Source organism: Solanum verrucosum, unplaced genomic scaffold (genome assembly GCF_900185275.1).
Source record: "Solanum verrucosum unplaced genomic scaffold, falcon-dt-bn FXZP01000081.1, whole genome shotgun sequence".
NCBI lineage: Eukaryota > Viridiplantae > Streptophyta > Magnoliopsida > Solanales > Solanaceae > Solanum > Solanum verrucosum.
This window is the reverse complement of record NW_026020233.1, coordinates 205,074-224,585: the sequence shown is the minus strand read 5'-3', so window position 1 is coordinate 224,585 and position 19,512 is coordinate 205,074.

Genomic DNA, 19,512 nt, shown 5'->3' with positions numbered 1-19,512 from the left:
GAAATCAACCTTACTGTGAACATGAAGAATTACCAAGTGTAAATAATATATGCTCTATTGATGGAGTTCTTCATATGGAGGCTCAAGTCTTTAATAAAGGAAAATGAAAAAGAGATATGGTTTCTTGTCGTGAATATTACTGTTACAAAATTCAGATAAGAGAAGATGATGAAAATGGAGTATTGCATTGTGGTAGATTATTTCAACAATTTATAGTTGATGTTTTCATAAAAGTGAAACACAAAGATTGGATTTTGTCTCACTTAATCAAGACTTATTCCGAGTAGATATATTACAAGGAATTATTGAGTTTTTGCGAGTTGGTGAAACAGAGACTTCCAAAATAGGAAAAAAAACATTCCTCTTGGTTACTTTCATATGTGGATCAAGAGATATCCGGCATCGATATATGGATGCTATCGCCTTAGTACAACACTTTAGAAAACCTGATCTTTTTGTGACTATGACGTGCAATCCATCTTGGCCAGAAATAAAACAACATATGTTATCGATTGATGAAACTCAAAATAAGCCTGATTTAGTCTCACGTGTATTCAGAGCGAAAGTAGAAGAACTAAAAGTAGATATTTTAAAAAGACACATATTTGGAAAAGTTGCTGCTTTTATGTATACTATAGAATTTCAAAAACGGGGTCTTCCACATGCTCATTTTCTTATAATTCTTACTAATGAATATAAATTGTTAACACCTAAATCATATGATAAATTTGTTTGTGCTGAAATACCTGATTCTAATGAACAATATCTTTATTCACGTGTCCTTCAACATATGATGCATAGTCCTTGTGGTGATATAAATCCTACAAGTTCATGTATGGGAAAAAAGGGCTTCTGTAAATTTCAATATCCAAAAGACTTTGTTGAACATACATTAAAGGGAAAGAATTCATATCCACTTTATAAGAGACGTAATACTGGAAAAATTGTATACATAAGAAAACATCATATGGACAATTCGTGGGTTGTCCCATACAACCCATACTTGCTTTGTAAATTTGATTGTCATTTAAATGTTGAAGTTTGTTCAGATATTAAAGTTGTGAAATATATTTACAAATATATTTGCAAAGGACATGATAAAATTGCATATTCTCTACATGACAATGCATAAATAGACGAAATAAAAGAATATTGATCTGCAAGATGGGTTTCGCCAACCGAAGCGGCCTGGCGTTTATTTGGTTTCCCTATTAGTGAAATGACCCCAGCTGTGTATCATCTTCAATTACATTTAGAAGGACAACAATTTGTTTCTTTTAAAAGCACCGAAAGCGTCAATAGAATCTTAAATAATCCAATGATAAAACAAAACTATGTTAACTGAATTTTTCTCTATGAATAGAACAAATGAGCATGCTCTAAATATGAAATTATTATACAAGGAATTTCCGCAACACTTTGTATGGTCTTCAAGAGATAAAATGTGGACACGTCGAAAAAAACGTGATGTAATTGGACGTGTTGTGACATGCCACGTAACTAAAGGGGAAAGATATTACCTCAGGCTATTGTTAATGAATGTAAGGGGACCAAAATCATATAAAGATCTTCTCACTGTTGATGGAGTACTTTGTAGCACATTTCGTGAATCTGTAGAAAAAAAAGGATTGTTATATTGCAACAATAGTTTAATTGAATGTATGTTAGAGGCTGTCAGTTATCAAATGCTATACAGTTTAAGACATTTATTTTCTACATTATTAGTATATTGCAATCCTTTTAACCCAAAATAATTATGGGAAATGTTTGAGGATTCACTTTCAGAGGACCTCAAAAGTTTCTCCAATACTGAATGAAAAAATGTTCGATATAAGGTTTTAAACCTTATCAATAAGGTCTTACATTCTATAGGGCATGACATAAATGAGTATAACCTTGTCTTAGAGAATATTAGACCTTCTGAAACTACGAAGGACACAAAAGATATCCATTTTGAGAGAAACATAATTGTTAGCGAAGACGACTTGCTCTTACCAAAAATATTAAATGCCGAACAACTTATATCGTACAATACAATTATGATAGAATATCTTTTAAGAAGGCAGGAGCTTTTTTCGTTGATGGTCCCGGAGGAACAGGTAAAACTTACTTATATCGGGCATTATTAGGAACTGTTCGATCTCAAGGATTCATAGCTTTAGCAACTGCAACTTCAGGAGTAGCAGCTTCTGTTCTTCCTGGAGGACGAACTGCTCACTCGCGTTTTAAAATGCCTATTGACATAGATGGTAATTTTTGTTGTAATGTTAGTAAACAAAGTCCACTTGCTTGTTTAATTAAAGATGCAAAATTAATTGTATGGGATGAAGCATCTATGGCAAAAAAAAACATGATTGAAGCTCTTGATGTACTTTTGAGAGATATAATGGATGTGAAGACACTTTTTGGTGGTAAAGTTATTGTATTTGGAGGTGACTTTAGACAGACTCTTCCAGGAGTGCAAAATGGGAAAAAAGAAGATTGTATTCATCAAAGCTTATTATATTCCAACATTTGGAATGATCTTGAGAAATTACATCTATCTGAAAATATGCGTGCAAGAACAGATCCATCTTTTTGTGAATATCTACTTAGAATTGGAAATGGAAAAGAAACACCTCATTGTGAAAACAAAATTGAGATTCCTAATTCTCTTATTATTCCTTTTACAACTGAAGAACAACCTTATTTGACGTAACATATCCTGATTTATGTACATTTTCTTCTGATTCATCTGCAATATCTTCTCATGTTATTTTAACAACAAAAAATGATTTTGTAAATGAAATAAATGATATGCTAATCAGAAAATTTTCAGAAAGAGCTAGAACATATGTCGCAATGGATGAAACTGTTGAACCAAATGATCAAAGCCAATTTGAAGACTTTTTACATACTTTACACCCTCCTGGCTTACCTCCTTATAAGTTGACTTTAAAAGAGAACTGCCTAGTTATGTTGTTACGAAATTTGAATCCTTTCGAAGGTTTATGTAATGGCACACTATTAACATGTTGTGACCTTAAACCGCATGTCATAAGTGCTAAAATTGAAAGTGGTGACTTCAAAATACGCATGTATTTATTCCAAGAATTCCATTATTGACATCACAAGATGAGAAAATTCCTGTACAATTTAAAAGGACACGGTTTCCTATGCGATTGTGTTTTGCTATGACTATAAATAAAGCTCAAGGTCAAACGTTAGATTTTGTTGGAATTTACCTATGCGAACCTATTTTTTCACATGGTCAATTATATGTGGCTTTATCAAGAGCAAAAAGTTCAAAATGTGTCAAAATACTAATCCGTCCCCCTACTGCAGACAGTAATGATGATCATCCAACATATAATATAGTGTATGATGAAATTATTCAGAGAGCCTTCTCATAGGTAAGGTAACAATTGACTTTGATATAGTTAATTTCATCTAACTTTCCATTGTAATTTTTTGTTGCTATCAAAAAATGATGATTTGCTGAAGCATGATAGCCTGCAGTTCTTGAATAGTTTCCAAAAGGTACTTGTCAAGAATTTTGTTATGAAAATTCATATCCTATTTCTGTTAGAATATGCACAACGGAAGCATTTTTCAGAATCACAAACTTACATAAAAGCATAATAATGTAATCTAAATAAATTGTGAAACTCTAACCTTTTGTAGCTTTCACACAACTCGTTCAGGGACTGGGACTCCAGAATTGCAATCTTCTACTAATTCCTGACTAACTTTCTTAATCAAGTCTTGTGTGGGCAAGAAATTTTCAAAAAAAAAGGATATCCTTTCCTTGAGAAACACCACCCCTATTTATACTTTTCAGTACAAGGGAAAGGTTTGAAAGATGAAATGTTTCTAGTCATAATTAATGGTCATTAATAGTCATTAAATACCTTTAGGTGTATTTGGACACTGTTAAGTGTATCCAATAATCATGATCAATAGTCATCAACAACCATTAAATACCATTAAGTGTATTTTGACATGGTTAAGAGTATCTAACAACCATGATCAATAGTTATCAACAACCACTAAATATCATTAAGTGTATTTAGAAAGTCATTAAACACCAAGGGTAATCAACAACCATTAAACACCATTAATAGCCACTAATAACCATTAAACACTATTATTTGTTTCTTTCATCTTCTAAGGAAATAAAACATTGCAATATTTTCTTTTTTTTCTTCTTTTATGAAAGAAAAAGTTTCTCTTTTAAACTAATAAAAGTCAAAAACAATTTATTCCTAAGCTAAAAAAAATACTAACAATCCTTTTCTTTTCCGAACTCGATCAATTGATCAGGCATAGTAGGGACCACAAATTTATTAGCAGAGGCTTCCAATTATAATATTAAAATCATGAATTAATCATATCATAATAAATCACAGATTGTACCACTAAAAATCTGCAACTGCACTCCTCTATTTAATTTCAATTTTTTTTCGTTACAACTTATTTAACTCCCCATATTAGAATTACCGACACCAATCAATTAAATTAAACTTCTGAAAAATTTAATCCATTGATTAATTTAATCCTTTATCTTTATGCTTAAATTAATTCACGTGAAGGATATACATATATAATCCACCTGCAGGGTTTTCACGTGACTACTTATAAGCAACCATAAAGGGGTGTCTTCTTTCTCATTTCCGAGATATGGTTCTATCAACTAATTATTAATTCATGAATGTAATTTGTTATTATCCAATCCATTAGGAATTTTTTGACTCATCATAGAGTCTCACCTTTTAATAGATGAAAATAATAAAGCAAACTACACAGATCATAATAACTACATCAAGATTAAGAGTATAAGCTCATGTAATGGACTAGAGATATTATTTATTGAAATTCAGAACCTAAATGCATATCTCAATTTGGTCCATTCAATACATGCAAAATGTACTAACACAAGAAGTTGGAATTTTACCATTCCCATAATTAAGATTGAATTACTTTTAATCTTGTGTTACAATCATCAAGATGTTTGTCCAATTTCATCTTTGATTGTGAACATTTAATTTATGACTTATAAGAACCGACAATTTTAATCTTCTGCGTATGAGTTAAGCAACTCCATACCCAAAAATCGTCTACTTTATAAGCAATGGACACACATATAAACACAATGATCTATTCAAACAAAAACTTTATTGTAACATTTTACATAAAACGTAAAGTCTTTATAAAGGATTAAAATCAATACTATAACTCAACCATATGGTTAATAGTATATCCCAACAATTTCTTGTTATGAAATGCTATTAATTGACTTGGCCATCCGAATAGGTAAAGTTTAACAACATGTACTGGTCTAAGCCTCATTCACTGGCACCACCACCTGATTCACCATCTAGAATTGAAGAATTGTAAGCGGGAGAACCTTTGTCAACTTCAACGTGTCTTTAAAACTTGTTTCTGTGATTCATTTTAATTTAGAAGTTATGTTGTCTGTTTGTTCATGCTTCTTTTCCTTTTTTTTCTCCCATTTTCCCTTTGCCCAACTACTTCACTTGATGTAGTGGTTTGTCCATCTGATTTCACAGGTTATTTCACCAACAGAACAAATTCTAGAAATGACTTCTAACTACTCAAGACAAAGGATGAACCTGAAGCTTTTCTGAAAACTCTTAATCTACACAATGATGTAAGGCAGATCAAAGGGATTACTCTTTGTTATTGCTCTGTATTTTTATTTCAACAGTAAGAGGAATAGTCAATCTCTTCTACAGTGTGGAGGCCGATAGTTCAAGAAACTCGGATCCTCGACAGGCCTTCCAGTGAGTATTATTTTCCATTTCTTGTATTTCATTTCCCAGTTGCAAAAGTCTCCTGCAGCTGCACTGTTTCTGTAGGTCTACGTTCCTGCAACACATATTCATAAATCAATAATCCTTCACCATACTTATGTAGTGTTTGTTTCAACTTATATATTCCCTCTGCACATTTACTCACCAACAGGCTTTATGTTTCAAACAATATAACCAATACTCATCACTCATTTTACCGCTTCCCTGTGGAGGTCTTGTAAAGAATAAGAAAACTACCGCCAATATCAATCAATAACTTTTTAACTTGCTAAATTATACTAAAATTGAGAATGTAACCGAAAATTGTCTTAAATCCTCATACCTCTTTGCATTCCAAATTTTGCTTCTATATTGTCTCAACTTGTTGCATGACTCACTTTGTATGCTTTTACTGCCTAAGGCGTTAGCTTCTCTTCGTCGAGCACAACAATCAAACACAGCAGCCATGTTTATACTGGCTTGCCAGGAAATCCATAGAGAATATTTATCTGACTTGGATGATGAATTAAGATCTTCAGATAAGTTGGTTAACTTGTCGTCTTGAAAATCCTTGTATTGACACCCCAATGCATCAAACATCATCTTGCTACAGAGACGGTTTTCACCTTCGTGGACGATGTTGTCCAACACGAAGGTCTCAGATGATCTCTAAACTAAATCAACAAATGAGAGTGTTATTTTTGGGTAAGTTGTATGTTGTATATGTTCATGTTCTTTGGATGCTGACCTCATTACAATGTCTCATACTGATTTTCCTTGGATGATTTCAGCTTATGTCACGTGTACTGCCTCACACTCCCATTTACTTTGAAATGGGATTTCTCTTTGGTTCCTGCTCCAGCTTCTTCCCATTCTCGGCGTGCTTTCTCCCTGCCCCTCCATCCACTGATTTTAGGTAATACCTCTTTGGGATTTCCTGTGATGTGCCTTTAATCTGCTTAGCTTTACTTCGTTAGTAAACTTATTCTTACTACTTCACGTGTAAATCGGTTGGTTTACCTTTCACAACTTTCTCAACTTTTCGTACCTTACTTCGTACCTTTCCCCAGTTTGCATACTTTATTCTTGTTTAATATTATGCCACTCTCCATTACTTGTAAAAGTCAGCTCATTTGCCGCCTTATCTGAATCTACAAGCCTGAACTCTAACCCATCACTTTACGCTCTCTCCCTCCTATTCAAAATAACCTCCTATTTTTGGAATATTCGTGGCTGTTAAATAGGTGATAGACAATGTAAAACAGAATTAAGTAAAAAAGTTCAATTTTTAACGGTTAAAGATTTTAGATGAAACATTTAAACATGCTTCAGCGTCATCTTTCCTCTATATGTAATTATGTATACCACTGTGTGCAACTGCAAGGTTAATTGGTACTGATACATGTCGGTGTGGGACTACATTTGTGGTGGGAGAGGATTTTATTGGCGAGAGCATCACCTTTGAAAACTCTGCTCCTGAGATACTCTATATTTTGCCCCTTTTTGCTCTTTGCAAACACTGCACGCACATTCATCTTGCTTCCTTTCTTTTTAGTCTTCTGCAACAGAGATCAGGATAGCCAGTGGTAATCAAAATTACTGCTCATCGTTGTGTATTTTATAATTGCAGATTTCTTGGTTCACAAGTGCATATAGCAAGAAATACCTAAGAAACATCAATATTTTACTTCCCGCCATTATTTGATAATGCCAACTCATTACCAAATTGATACATTTGTATCTTACAGGCAAAACACTTCTAGAGGTAAGACATTTTTATCATCCTTTTGTTTAAGTGTAGATTGTATCATGTATTAGATATATCTATGACATAGCTTTATCTTTGATGATTGTTTTCGGGCCTCCTGTATATCAATCAACAGCTAAAGCAATTAAAGTTGCGACGACGTCAAGCCAGAGGTGCCTTTGTTTTGTCTACTCTACAGTCATATTGCACTGACAAGGCAATTGAAGAAAGAGGCTACATTTTCCATTTGAGAAATCTAACCACTCCTCCACACATTGTGAGTCAATAAATTTTCTCTTTGAATGCATTCACAAGATTCAGTATAGCTTGTACTTTTCCTTCACTTTTCAGTATATCAGTTGTTTACTTATTTATATGAGGTCCTGCATAGTAGTATATAGTAATAACTTTTATAAGTGTTTTACATTGGTTTGAAAATGTCGCTTTTACGCTAACCTCTTCGATAAAACTCAGGTCTCAAAAGAAAAATCGACCAATTACATGTACTGATGCCTTATTTTGAGAGCATTATTTGTTATACGCAAATTTTTCAAGTTCATTCATTTTGAAACTCGGTGTTTGAAGTTTTATATAACTGAAGTTCAACCACATATAATTGCAGAACTTCCAATTTTCCTTTTGATTTCGATTTTCAGTACAAAACAGGATTTGGGAATCATTTCTCATATAAAGCTATAGTTGGAGCTCTACCTCAACTTCAAAATAGTCCTCTTATTTACCCCTCTAAACTTTACGGTAAACAAATCTCTGCCACCTCTTTTACTTCCCCTCGCAAACCTAACCAACACAGGTAGCTACCTTTCTGTTTCAGTGTAGTTTTGTTGAAGTTTTTGTACAATTCTCTTAACCATCCTCCTTTGTTATCTCCTATAATACTTCTTGTGTAACACTTCCAAATCCTGCTAATTCTGAATTGGTATAGGGTTATAGTTGAAAAAAAGGATTTGGATATAACACGTTATTAGGATTTTGGTGTAGTTTTGTTAAAGTGTTTTTACAATCCTCTTAACCATCCTTTTTTATTATCTCATGTAATACCTCCAAATCCTACTAATTCTGAATTGGACATAAAGTTCAAAATTACCATCCTTAATTAGTGTATTTGGTTTATCTCCTATAATACTTCTCGTGTAACACTTCCAAATCCTGCTAATTCTGAATTGGTATAGGGTTATAGTTGAAAAAAAGGATTTGGATATAACACGTTATTAGGATTTTGGTGTAGTTTTGTTAAAGTGTTTTTACAATCCTCTTAACCATCCTCTTTTATTATCTCATGTAATACCTCCAAATCCTACTAATTCTGAATTGGACATAAAGTTCAAAATTACCATCCTTAATTAGTGTATTTGGATAGTATAGGGTTATGTCCTTGTGACGAAGCTCGGAATATACCTGCTACTTTCTTGTTATGCTTTATTTCTGTTAAATTATAATTAGGATTGAGATATAGCTGATTGCCTCAACCTATCCATTGATAATGCGTATCTTGTTGAAAATCCAAGTATACTGCCAACATATCAATAGAGAAATTGTTCGTAAAAAAAGAACAATTTTGACTCAAGGATATGTCACTGAGACATTTGGAACTCATTTTCAACTTCCTCTTCTGGAACCAATAGGTGCTTTAGAAAATGCAAAACTACTTGCTATTTATACGGCTGATAACTTTAGGCGCAACTGATCTGACTGCTCATTCTCTGAAAAGATTTACGCATTGATTCAAATGCTTGATTCTGTCTTCACTAAATTTCCTTTGCACTGATGTTTGTTTCTCCTAATAGTTCTCCTGAAGATCATTGTCAGCCATCATCTGCCCCTCATAAATTTGATCAGTCTTACTTCCAAAAACTGATCCGACTGTCATACATATTTGCGCCAAAGATGCTCGTGTTGGGCCCGGGCAACGCCCGGCCTGCCTTTACTAGTATATATATAAAGCTGGATATAGAAAAGGTGATGTGGCACCTCTCTATGACCAACATTATTTTTCACATTTTCTAATTAAAAAATTAACTATATTCCACTTTACTTGATAAGAATAAAGTCATTTAATTCAAATAATCAATTACGTGTCTTTTGTTTTCCATAATTAATTACTATTATTTAATTAGCTGACGGTTTAAATTTGGTAAAAGGACTCTCGTCTTTATTTTGATAGTGCAAATTTCATTTGGTAGGAAAAAGAATTTTACTCAAATGAGAAGAGAACGAAGTTCCAAAAACAAATCTGAGAAAAACATTTTTGTATATTGAAAGTTGGGAGATGGAATCTGAAGCAGTCCAAGGTGATGGGTTGAGTTCTTCTAATAGTACTATAAATTTCATTGTTATTTCTTTCTTTTGAATTTTCCTCGTGTTTTTTGAAGGTCATGTGTATTTTAATGGCAATACACTTTGAAAGGTATGTTTTCTGGCAATATTTTTTTATTGTCGTTTTTATCAATAATATGTTTGCATCATGAGAAGAAAACAGAGTTTTTCATATTGTGACATGTTAATGGTAATTCCTTATTTTTAGTATAATAATAAATAATTACATTTGAGACTCATGAGAAATATTCTTACCTTCCAATTGTATTTTTTTTTTGTAAACTATATTTATATATACATAAAGTTGGGCATATACAAGATAATATAACTATCTCCATATGATCAACATTCATATTTGAACGAATATATTTATTATTATAATAGAAAACAAAAAAGTTATATGAATGAAGAATTATGCAAGAAAAATTTAACCGCATCATTTAAATTGAAATTTTGATTTGTTTGTATAAATAAATTCATTAGAATATATTTGTATGAATTTGATTCTTTTATAGAAGCAAAAATTAAAAGTTCAACATACCTAAAATCGATAACCAATAGCAAAATCATGAGAATGGACAGCCACAATAAAGTGTCATTTCTTTCTTTCTACTCTTTTGATTTTTTTAAAAAAAGGACTATATAAAACATTAAAATGATACGAGAGGTCATTCAAAAAATATAAATTTATGACTATCTTTTTTAAAATATAAAATAAATTTGGCGTGATGAATGGAGAAGAATGAGGAGAAAGCAGAGATAATAAATTGCAAAATAAAAAGGAAAAAGATATTGAACCAAATGGAAATAAATAAAAAGAAAAAGGCAGGAAGGGAAGAAAAAGGAAATGAAAATAAAAATCTAATAATTGTAAATAAATAATAATAAAACATAAAAAGGAAAGAACATAAATTTAGATAGTCACGTTATTTTTTGTTTTATTTTTCTCTTTACTTATTCCTCTTAGTTTTTTTTGTTTTTTTTTTCTAAAATTGAGAGTAGGGAATTAAAGTATTAAAATGAATAATTCAAATTACAAAAGATATACACACTTATATATAAGAAAAAAATGTAATGAATTTATTAAACGAGAATTAAAAATACAATCTCATAATATAAAGGTGAAACACTAAAACTACATAAGGAAAAAATTTAAAATAAAATATATTTTTATAAATTATTTAAACATAGTTAAACAAATTATTCTATATTTGATATTTTTCATTGCACCTTTACTCTCTCCTTTTATTGTTTCTACTTTTTTTTCTTTATTCATTATTTGTTGTTTCGGGCCATAGATAATTTTAATTGCTTAATTATGGCAAACAAAAGCCAATACGCTAGCAAGAAGTTACGGTATAGTTTTTCTTTCATTTTGTGCATTTATTTGCACATTAAATTCTAAATATTTACTAATTGTCCATTAAATTATGGATAAACTTTCATTACTTAATTCTGCTTTTTCTTTCTGATTTCTTTTATCTTACTTAAAAAATTGCTTAAATAATTTATATTTATAGTAAATTAGGCATAGTAATCTTTCATTGCCCTTTTTACTATGCATTTATTACAAATTTATTTTGAATTATTATAACATACACTATCCAAAATTAAAATGTGAGACTGTACAAAGAATATCTCTCTAAATATAAAGCTAGGTAATAAAAAAGTGATGTGGCATCTTTCAATGACCAATGATCCTAATTATCTTTTTTGTGATTTTTTGACATTTTCTCTAAAAAAATTTCAATTATTTTATTTTATAAAATCGTCTCTTTAATTCACACCTCTTCAATTACATATATTCAAATCTTAATTAATTTAATAATGTCTATAACTCCTAACCTTTCATATTCATAACCTTCAAAATATTTTAATTTATAAATTTATAACTCTTTAAATCACACTTATAAAAACCTATTGAGAAATGTATGATGAATATTTTATTTTCATTTTTCTATTCTTCATCTTTTATATCTTTGGTTGACAATTTTTTTTATTTTTTAATTATTATTGTACAAAAATGTGTTTCAATTACTACTCCACTTAAGTGTCATGTTTTTAGTGTTTATTATGTTGATATTTTTTTAATGTTTTAATAATTAAGATAATAAGAATGATGTTGTATTATTTATTTATTATAGTTCTTTCGTGATTTCTCTTTATTTTGTATTTTATATAAAGTTTTGATTGTCGTAAATTTATAATTTCATTTGATTCAAAATAGTAACTTGTGACTTTGTTGGACATAATTATCTCTTCTCTTTTTTTTTGTTAGTTTCTCAAAAATGTCTAAATATATATTTTTTTCCATGAATTTTCAATTAAAAAAAAAACTTCATTACAAGTTTTAAATAACACTAAAATCTACACAATAATATGTTGAGTTTCTTAAGTTTTTCATCTTTATTATAATCTTTGGCTAAGAATTCTGTTTATTTTCTTCATTTTTACTTTTATAATTTCTCTATTTTTATTGTAGAATAATAAATATGTCAATTAGCTATTCATTTATATTCTTTAATACAAAACTTAGTGATCATTATTTTCATTACTCTCATAATTTTATTATCATAATCTCTAAATAATTAACAGTCATATTCTTGGCATTATTTGTTATTCATATTATAGTCCTATAAATAAAAGCATTGTAAGACTTTGGACAAATGATAACATTCGTCTTTTAAATTATTATGTTTTCGATACTTATTTTATTCATCCTTTAATTTGACTCAAAGAATAAAACTATTGAATGGTGATCAACTTGTGATAATGGATGTTGACAAGAGTTTAGAAGATTGTGTATTAATTTCATATTTTTTATTTTTAAAGATTAGGACTGTAAGCAGGGTAAAAATAATGTTGCATTCTTTTTTTTCATAGTTCTCTTTATGATTTCTCTTTATTTTTTATTTTATACAAAAAAAAAATATATTGTTGTAAATTTAATTATATTTTTATGGTTCAAAAGAGTAACTTATGACTTTGTTAGAAGTCATCCAACTACTACCAAAATATTTTTCTTTATAAAAACAATTAAATATTTGGATAAATATATAATGACATCTTATCGCTTTTTATAACCGCGCGAAGCGCGAATGAGTTCACTAGTTTTAATATAATTTGCACATTATATTGAAATCTTTGATTTAAGTGAAAAGGGATAGTTACAATCTAATGTCTATAATATACATAAGTAATATATAAATTTATATATATCAACAATATTGATACATAAATTTGACTAAACTGTACATATATCCCCTTCAAATAACTATAAGATCTCAAATTTCCTCTTTATTCTTAAGATTTCATCCAATTTATTTTCCCCTAATCTCTCAAATCTTCTCCCCATATATCTCTATTGCTATACTCCTTGCCTTTCTCCCTCTCCCCATACATATACATATTACAAAAATAGACATTATATTCTCTTTATATCCAATAATTAATTAGTTTAACTAAATAACTATTGTTTTTTTACATCAAAATCATACAATGCATTAATATCACATACAGTATATAAAAAGTAAATTGACTTTGGAATTTCATTTCCTATTATTTTTTAAGTATGCTTAATATAGTGTGATTTTAAGGGAGGGGGGGGGGGGGGCACATCATAATTTTAGGAGAAAGAGTATCCATTTTGCTCAACATGACTTTAGAGAAGGAAAAATCACACCATATACACATTTAAGAGACAATATTACGAGTTTTAAACCAATTCTTAAAAAATTATTACTTATAACAGTTTAATTACGGGTTATAACATATCAATTAAATTTAACTTTATTTAAAAATCAATTAAAATTTACTTTATTAAATGATTAATCTTTTTATATTTTTATATTATTAATTATTTAATTGTATTGATTGCAGTTCCTTTTATATAATTAATAGGTGAGAGAAATAATATTAATGAGAGAGAATCAATTTGTAATTATCTATTACACCTTTTAAGGGATTTTTTAACTTATTCAAATAACTTTTATTTATTAATGACTATTGGGGCCTTTAATTTTTTATTTTTTTTAAAAAAAATTATCACCGTATATTTTAACATGTAATTTTCTCTCTCTTTAATCTATTTTTTTTTGCTTTTCTTGATGTTTTTTTTATTTTAAATTTTGATATTGTTTTTTTTTTTTAATCTGATTTTTTTTAGAATTAAGAATTTATTACATTATTATTCTCAAAATTCATTCTTCCCGGATTTATTCTTCTCGGATTTATACCCGTTGGATACTAATTTTATACATTTTTATTTTTTGTCTTTGTTCTAAAATTTCAAATTGGATACCAAGTGTATATAAATTGGATAAAACATTAACTTGTTTTAGATTGTTTAATTTGGTTGAAATATCAGTTACATTTTGTTTTTTTTATCATTTTCAAGTGGGATATCTGTTGGATACCAATTGAATACAATATTAACTTGTTTAGGTTGATTGAAATCTCAACCACAACTTGATTTTTAAATTTTCCAATGGGATATCAATTCAATACTAAATTTATACAGATTGGATACAATATTAACTAGTTTTACGTTGGCTATTTCAGTTGAAATCTCAATTACATGTTTTTTTCAATTTTACCACTGGGACGTCAGTTGGATACCAAATGTATACCAATTTCATACTAAGATTTAACTTAATTTTTCCGGTCAATATCAATTGCATACCAACATTACCTATTTTTTGACTATACATTTGAAAAACACTGAATACACAAATGATTAACTAGCACAAATAATAAATATTTTGATAAGTCATTAACTTAAAAGACAAAATAAATCAAAACATGAGTTTGCCACAATAAAACAACTAAATAAAAATAAAAATAAATTATGTCTTTTTTTTAGAAGGGTAATTTGAACATGTCTTCCTATTGTGTTCCTCCCGACGACATGTACTGCACGTAATCTTAGACCTCTTGAATTTCACATCAGCAAACCATTTACAACTTGTGGTCTCCCTACAGTTCTTTTTAAACCAGGCGACAATAATTTCTGCTCCGACACTTTTTGAATTGCATATTTTTCTGTTTCACCATAAATTATTGTGTCAAAATTATATCATACAAAAGTACAAATAACTTTTATACATATGCTATATCAATATACAAATTTCATACCATTTTTATGCTTACAAAATTCATACAAAAGTAAAAATACATATGTTATTTTAAAACAATTTCGTATGTTATTATAGAATACAAAAGTAAAAACACATATGTTATATCAGTATACAAATTTCATACAATTCTTATTCACACATTTCTTACCTATTTCATGCCAAAAGTTATCAATTATTCATACCAGGATCATGCCACTAGAATACCAAACTAATTTCAACTTAGAAATATTAATTGTCATTTCTTTAATAAACAATATACCAAATTAATTACATTATTATTCTCAAAATTCATTACAATATAATGCCAATAAAAAAAAAATCCAATCAAACCAAAAATCGTACCAAAACATTATCGATTGTCATACATGCTTGGTAGTATAAGTATACAAATTCCAAAGAAAAAATTATCTATTTTTTTAACCAAAAAAAAAATGCGTCAGACAAATAATGAACAAATTCAATGTTCATACCAAAATATAACATTATACATTTTTAAAAAAAACGTCATAATTCAAATTATTATACACAACAAAAAAATCTGAAATCAGTATACAAATTTCATATAATTATTATGCACATTTTTCATGCCTATTTCATGCCAAAATTATACCTATTTCATGACATAAGCCGTCACTTTTTCACAGCAGAATCATGACACTATAATACCAAAATAATACCACTTTTAACTATTAATTGTCATTTATTAGACAAACAGTATACGAAATTTATTCAAATATAATTCCAAAATCGTACCAACATGGTATAACCAATATACCAAATTCAAATAAATTTTATGTAATTTTTTAACTAGAAACATACAAAAAAATGAATGTTCAAACAAAAATCTATACCAATTTCAAACAAATTTTATGTAATTTCAAAAGTGAATATTCATACCAAAAACGCCATAATTAAAACTATTATTCACAAACAAAATATGAATATTTTTTTTCCAGAATCATTGTTCATAATTTTTTTGAACGTTTGGTTTGTATTACAATCCAAATAAAAAATCGCAAAGAACACTAACCTGAAGGATCCCATCTACCACCATGTTTTATTAATACTAATAAAAAGCCGTCCAGAAAATAAAGATTATTGAATAAAAACGAATATGAATTAGATGAGAGTGACAAGATTTCTGGAAAAAAAATCGAAGAGAGAGAAACGTGGAAGAAAATGGATGAAATCAGAATTTTAAATTAATTTTAACAAATTAGAGTGAAATAAGGAAACTAAATATTTTTAATTAGTTTGAATTTCCTTAATTTATGCTAATTAGTAATTATCTTCAATCAATTCAAATTTAATTAACACACTTATTTCCCTATTTTTACCTCTCTTTTTTTCAGAAACAAATTATTTTATTTTTTTATGTTTTTATTTTTTTCAAAACAAATTTTTACAATTATTTAAAAAAAGCTTTTTTTTTAAGAAACTGTTACGACTTGAAATTTTTTATTGTTACAACTTGAAAATTTAATTCTAGTGCTATAACTTGAAAATATTAGAGTAATATATATCATATATGAAATTTTCACTTTAGAGAATGGATACAAGATTGGCTAAGAATGCCAATATATTTTTAGGCTTAAGTTGCCAAGATTGGTCCTTTAGAATATAAACTTCATTGGGCCTTCACAAAAACAAGCTAGCCCAATACATGTTCTCTAATTAGGTGGGAAATTTCCTAGGGGAATTTTCGCAAATAGCCATTATAATATACTTAATTATGCTCCATAGCTATAGTTTCATACTTACGAAAAATGTCTCGTTTGTATAATCCGCGGGTGAGTTTGTATAATTCACGGGTATATTTGTATAATTGAGTTTTTTTTGTATAAACTCAAAATAACGAATTTATACAAATACAAAGATTTGAACTTTAAACAGTTATACAAATTATATTACACAAAAGTTATACATATTATATAATACAAATTTTTATTTATACAAATGTGTGAATTATACAAACTCAAAATAATTATCTCTGAATATTGGTCGCGAGTGATAACTAACTAAAACTATAGCTATGATGACTAATTAACTAGTATATATTTGCTTAATAACCATTTAATTTTCCCAAGTTCCTCTATACACAAAAATAAGACCATATTTATCTACAATAGCGGTACTTTGGCTAGTGATAACACTTCACACTTAGAACAAGCTTGGTTACTACAAACAACTTCCCTCCAACAAGGTCAAATTAATATTATCAAATGTTTGATTGTACCTATCACTACATGTTTTCTTACATGGCCAATTATATATAATACTTTCAAGAAGAATATCAACGGTCACAACGAATCCATTGTTTATGACTGAACAACCTCCAAATTGGAAGATAGGGACATACGCAAGAAATATCGTCTACAAGAGAACATTAGGTGAAATACAATAAATAACAAGTGGGAAATAATCAAACTGGAAAAAACATAAACATGACATGAAGCTAATGAAATTTTCATTGGTTGTATTCATAGGTTGGGGAGAAGAGGAGACGATATGAACAACACCACACAACTACCCAAGAAGTCCGTTACTATTGTGTATAACTTGTTATTTATAATTAGACTACAATGTTTTGAAACTACTTAAAAGGGGTCATGTATTACAAGGCACGACATAACTAAGAAGCCAAAATGTTATTCGTGCTAAGTTAGTAAGAAATGGACTTAAGCCATCACCACAAATTGCATACAACTTTATAGTCGAGCCGGTCATGATACTAGTTTTAATTGAGATTATGCATACAACTTTAAAGGGCCGTGACTTTATAGTCGAGCCGGTCCTGCTACTAGTATATATATATATATATATATATATATATATATATATATATAAATTGACTGAATGAAATAACTTATGTTAATATAGTTTGTGTTGGTCTGGTTCTAATAATTTATTCGATCTATCCCGAACAAGTTTGATGAGTGCTTAAGGATGATGAACAAATAGTGGGATAAGAGTCAGTGTTTATAGCTCATTGACTAACTTGTTTCATTCTAGTGTTTCATGCTAATTGTCTACAGGAAAATGTGTTTGAATGCACAAAACAAGAGGTTTGTCATCATCAAAAAGGGGGAATTTATTAGAATTTATGCAGTTTTGATGATTGACAAAGAAAGATGAAACACGTCAGTTAACATGGTCCAAAGGTACACTATCACGAGCAGTTGAATTCGGGAAAACTTTTAAAATAAATAAAGACAAGAGTGCAGAAATAAAGAAATGGATAATGATAATTTCGTACAAAACGCAAGGAATCAAACTAGTAATGAATTGAAGAAAAATAATCAATGAGTTTGATTTGAAGAAGGAGTCTAAAGAGGTAAGGAATTTTACTTGAAGAAGGAGTCTTACTTGAAGTAGAACTCTTCAAGTTACTATTGAATTGAAGAGTTGTAGTTCGACTACAATACAAAAGAATCAATGAATGTAATTTGAAGAAGGAGTCTAAAGAAGCAAGGAGTTTGAATTGAAGAAGGAGTCTTACTTGAAGTAGAACTCTAAGTCAAAAGAGTTCAAGTCAATGAGGAGTTTGAAGTGAACAATAACTCTATGAAGAATTATGCTTAAATAGAGGTGAAGTCGTCTAGAATACTTGTGCACTTACAGAGAAAAAAGAGCAATTGAAAATTTGACTTCGCAAGTGCTACCAGCAAACTGAAGGAACACATCGAAGAACCTGGTTCTTTTACAGAGTTTATGTGTTGGGAGTTTTTCTTTGTGATCAAGTCTTGATGTAATCTTAGTTCAGTGAGTTATAAACTGAATTAGGTGTGTTGTCTTTAGGTTGTGATAACTCGAAGAGTTGAGAACACATATCTTGAGAGGTTTGTGTTGAAGTTTGGGAATTATAGTTCGTAATTCCTTAGGTTACATAGGCTTGTAATCTGTTTTCTGTGGAGACTCAGTGATTTAGTGAAGTTGAAGTTAAATCCTGTAGGGGTACATGTCGTGATTTTTTACACCTTTTGAGTTGGGTGTTTTCCACCGAAAAATATTGTGTTTTTACTTACCGTCCTTACTGCTTTGCTGGAACACGTTAGGCAATGCGTTTCACACTTAGGCGAAAAGTTAAAATCACTATATTTCTAGGTTGTGCAGACTAACATAACGCTAGAGAGAAATACAAGAATTTAGTATAGGAAATTCAACGTATGGTTATTTTGTTGTTTTTATAAGGAGTGACTTCTCAAGAGTTGATTGTGCTAAGATGTCAATTGTTGACTTTTCCTCCGGGCACTTACAAGGCTTGGTACGATGTTATTCTTATAGTGGAGTCGATCGATCGATATTTTAGTGATGAATATTCAGTTACTACCCTAATTACGTGTGTATACATGCATGCTTCAAAATATGAAAAGAACATAAATTCACTATTTTCTTTCGACATTAAAGGCATTATAATTACATGGATTCTTCTTAGAGAATAAAGTAATTAACATTAGAGGAATTTTGACAACTTGGTTGGAAGAAAGTGGGGGATAAGAAGTAG